The sequence below is a fragment of the Epinephelus moara genome, chromosome 22 (assembly GCF_006386435.1).
Source record: "Epinephelus moara isolate mb chromosome 22, YSFRI_EMoa_1.0, whole genome shotgun sequence".
NCBI lineage: Eukaryota > Metazoa > Chordata > Actinopteri > Perciformes > Serranidae > Epinephelus > Epinephelus moara.
Genome location: NC_065527.1, coordinates 3,471,092 through 3,475,585, shown reverse-complemented (window position 1 = coordinate 3,475,585; position 4,494 = coordinate 3,471,092). Strand labels below are relative to the sequence as shown.

The 4,494-nt window shown below is 43.6% G+C and overlaps 1 long non-coding RNA gene across 1 annotated transcript in view; it reads left to right on the top strand.

Moving 5' to 3' along the window:
• The window catches only part of LOC126384511 (uncharacterized), a 490,327-nt gene extending 486,990 nt beyond the window's left edge, over positions 1-3,337 (top strand). Inside the window, exon 3 of the long non-coding RNA XR_007569295.1 lies at positions 2,994-3,337. This is a non-coding gene — a long non-coding RNA (uncharacterized LOC126384511). The remainder of the gene's footprint in view (positions 1-2,993) is intronic.
• The last annotated feature ends 1,157 nt before the right edge of the window (positions 3,338-4,494 follow it).

Sequence of the window (4,494 nt, the reverse complement as noted above, 5' to 3'; positions counted from 1 at the left end):
GAAATATTAAAAATGCTGGGGTGTTGTTGTCATACAGTTGTCTACGGCAGCAGATCGTTGTGTGTTTCTACAGGTCAAAGTGACGGCTGTGATGGGAGAATTGGATCTCAGTGAAGGGCAAGTGGTCCATAACTTTCATTTTGGAGACAAAAAAATGTAGGCTTAGCGCCCTGTGGTCCATTGCCCAATAGGAAATGTAGAATACTCAAAAGTACTTTAAAGTAATTGAGTTACTTTACTCAGGGAGTAACACCATAAAGTAACTTTTCAAAAAAGTAATGCAGTAAAGTAATTTGATTACTTTTAAAGTAACCCTTACCCAACTCTGACTCTAATGCACCACCTGACCTGGCATCTCAGGAACCTTTAATTAAAGGCAGGTGTGCTGACGTGAGTGTGGAGTGTGGAAGACGCCACAAGGTTACAGTCTTTAACCGCCGTTGATTTGGTTCATCAAACAAACTGAAAATATAAAACATATCACTCCCCAGACAAAGCTACCATACACCAGGTGTTTACAGCCACAAAAATGCTTGCTTGAACCTTATTGTTACATATACTGTCCCTCCCTCTTCAACTTTCCTTGTCGTAACCACACGCAAATCGAGCGCCCTGCAGAGCAGCATCACATCTCCATCATCTGCCGACGTGGACAGCCAGGTAACGATAGTGTTTGCCCTGAGCCTCGGCATTCTTTGCCTCTGTTGTGAAATGAAACCACCATTAAAACATCTTAACACAGGCAGTCTAATGTCGGCAATAACCCATCGTTAAGTTTAACAACAGGTGAGATAGTCTGGTGTAAAATCACACCGTCATCCTCCAACTCTGCCAGATCCAGGTTCAGACAGAAGCCAAATTGCTTTCCCACGTCCACAGGTCGTATTAAACCAAATCTCAATTTGAAATAATGTTTACGTCTCCCACGTCACGTCTCTGATGATTAAACAAAAATTACGTGCAGTTTGGGGCGTAAAGAGGCCCTCAGTATGACAAACAAACTGAAAATATAAAACATATCACTCCCCAGACAAAGCTGCCGTACACCAGGAGTTTACAGCGACAAACGTGCTGAACTTTATCGGTTACATTAACTTTTAAATGAAAGTAGCAGAACAGATGCATTTATACGGCACTTTTCTTCTCTTGGCGACCACTTAAAACACACTTTAAAACACAGACACCATTCACACACACATTCACACACTGATGGCCGAGGCTACCACACAAGGTGCCACCTGCTCATCAGACAAACATTCACACACTCACACACAGATGGCACCGCCATCAGGAGCAATCTGGGGTTCAGTATCCCGCCCAAGGACACTTCGACATGTAGACTACAGGGGATCGAACCAACGGCCTTCCATGAGAGGGTTCAGAATATTACATTACATCACTGTGTGGTTTGTGAAGTGAGTAAAGAATCGATCTGTAATTTCAGACCTGAAACACTAACAGACTTCTCCACACTCATCCCCCACCTCCCTCATAACCCCAGGACGCCAAAAACACCCACCACATCCTGATTATATGTCACCAGTCTCCATGGTGACCCCAGAGCCATCTGCAGCACAATATGAGGCATCACACACACACACACACACACACACACACATGCTGAAACACTTGCACACACAAACACCAACAATAATCTCTTTGTGTCAAAATTGGATTTCCTGGTAATTATCATTTCTTGTGTTAAACTTCCAAAAACTCTCGGGGACAGACTCCAGCTTATGTTTCTCATTACCAGCTCTGCCTCTCTGTGTGTGTGTTTTATGATAATGCGCACGTGCGTGTGTTTGCAAGTGCCACCGCAGTCAGGGAGCCTTCAAAATGGCAGTCGCTCACAGCGTTCGTCTCCACCTGCTGCCGCATCTTCAGGCACAGACACATACGCACAGGCAGACTAACACAGAGAAATAAAAGAGTAGCGGTGCAATCGTAATTCAACCAAGCTATCAGCTGGTGCAAGACCATCTCTGGCAACACCCTAAATGAGTTCTCGTGTCCCCCACAGCAAGATGGAGCACCGCTGATAAAGCAGAGCCGCGGGCCTCGGCTTCTGGTTTACACTGCTACTAAATCACAGTTTGCCTTCTGCAGACCTGTCGGCTATACGTTCAATAGGAGGATGGACTGGAAACAGAGACGGCAATAACATGGGTGAACTGTGTGTGTGTGTGTGTGTGTGTGTGTGTGTCTGGGACATTTTAGAAGAAGTGAAGACATGTTCACTGATCGTCACCTTCTAGGGGATTTTTTGTAATTCAGACTTGTGCTGTGTCTCCTCTCACGCTCCTCTGTGCTTACACTGCAGTCACAGTGACACGTATGGCAGGATAACATGTACCATGTGTCAAAAAGTTGAGTGTGAAATACTGGACACTTTTCACACTCAATGGTTGCCATCTTGGTGATGTATAGAAACAGGAGGGAAGGACCAAACTTGGGAAAATGGTGAATGAACTTTTTTTTTCTGTCTCCACAGTGAAAAGTTGTGGATGGTCCCAACAGAACCGTTCCTTAGCGTCCCCATGTTTGGTCCCCCCTCTGTTGGGGTACCTAGCACACAGATGTGGTACTAAAAGGTGGAGCTGTGAACACTGCAGTCTGATTGGTCAGTAGAGGACGGTCACTCTGCTCAGGGCTGAGTTGTGTCTGGTTTTGAGGCTCATGTAACCACTGTTCATACTGTGGAGAGTTTTATTAGTAAACTGTAACTATAAAATGAAAGGATGTTTTGCTGCCTCTCACAGCAGCTGGAGTCTGAGAAAAAATAACTTCATTCACTGGGCCGACTGCCGGCAACTTTTAAGGTGGAACGTTAACTTGTAATGTTACTCAATGCATGAGTTGATGACGTGAATCCATCAGCACACCTTAAATTTCACTGTGACAACTTTGACCATCACTTTAGTTTTTATATGACACACACTTTTAGTAATGACTTTAAAAATATAGATTAATTTGGAGCGGATTATGTGAAGGTCATATATTCTAATCCTCACTTCCTGTGGGCTACAGCAACACTAAACCCCTGAGCTTGCCTGAGAAGGACTAAATGCACAAAGCTGCTATTTTTAAATATCCCATGGAGAGAGACTCTCACTGCAGCCTGTTCTATTTTGTTCTGAAAATGTGGGCGTGCAGCCTCGTTCTGTGGACGATAAACCAGGTGCAGACTTCCATCTGTGTCACCGCTGATGAGGAAATACAGCGAGTGCTGGACGGAGCAGTGAGTGACAACAACCCCGCCCACATTTAAAAGGACTGTCTGAACAGACCCAGGGTCTAGGTACCATGTCTGAAGGCTTACTGCTGGTTCCAGAGGGACTGGACTGAAAGGGTTTGGTGGAGACGAGGCTTAAATGAATGCTAATGCTTCCCCGTCTCTAATTGGATCACTATAACGACATTATAAGATGATAATAATTGTGGTGTTGCTATCCGCTACCAAGATGCCAAAAATCAGTTACTGACCAATTTACCAATTTAAATTGACTAAGTAACAAAGTGACTGCACATACAGTAAAGTTGATTTAGTGTTAACTTACTCTTTAAATTTAGTCACTCTTCAATGTTGGGGAAATGCATTATGGCATCAACAGTCTGAAGTATATTCACATATGCAAGGACAAAAATATGTTCACAAAGTCACATTACAGGGACTCAACTTTCATTTGGTGAAAAATAGTTTTAAGGTTAGCGTAAGCTTTCAAGTCTGTGGCAATGTGCCCCAAAGGGAGAAAAACTAGTGTGTGTGAGAGTGTGTTCCTTTAGCAGTGATTGTGTGATTGACTAAGCCTCCTCTTCTTTACTGTTCCTTGAAGCAGAGTGTTTTTATGAGTGTTTGAAAGCAGATATAAAACCCCAGCGTTATTTCCACATTGAGACTCCTCTCATAATGTCTTACTGTGGAGGGAAAAAGTTCCCTCTTTAATTTGGTTGATGCCATAACTCAGTTCCCTCCCTCTTTTCACAAGCCGCAGCCGCTGAAGCAACTGATCTGTTTTCACCCTCTTCCAATAAGCAACTCAATAGACGGCCTTTAATGGGACTAGTAATGGATTCCAGTTGACACCAGCTCAATCACCATTAGATATAAGCTGTTCTCTAACCCCCCTCTCTGTTTCATTTGTGTTCCATAATGTATGTTTAATGACAGTGTTTAATTGTCATTCACACTCGCTATTGTCGTTTTCAGTCATTACTGTTGAGGCCGATTATGACTTTAATTGAATATTGGCTCAGCACACATGCTCATTAGTGAGTTGAGTTAATAAGGTGCAAAACGGAAAGTAACTTTGCCAAAAGTCAGTTGGCAGCCGTTAGCGTCAGCCAGAGAAATAGTGGGAGTGCTGGGCTGCTGAATCACGTCAGCTCCAGTGTGCTTGAATCCAATCCTCAGTGATGGTGATGATGAATCAAAGAAAAGTACACACTGTAGAGTGTAAGCTCTGATTAGGGGTTTGATTACTATTCAGTAGA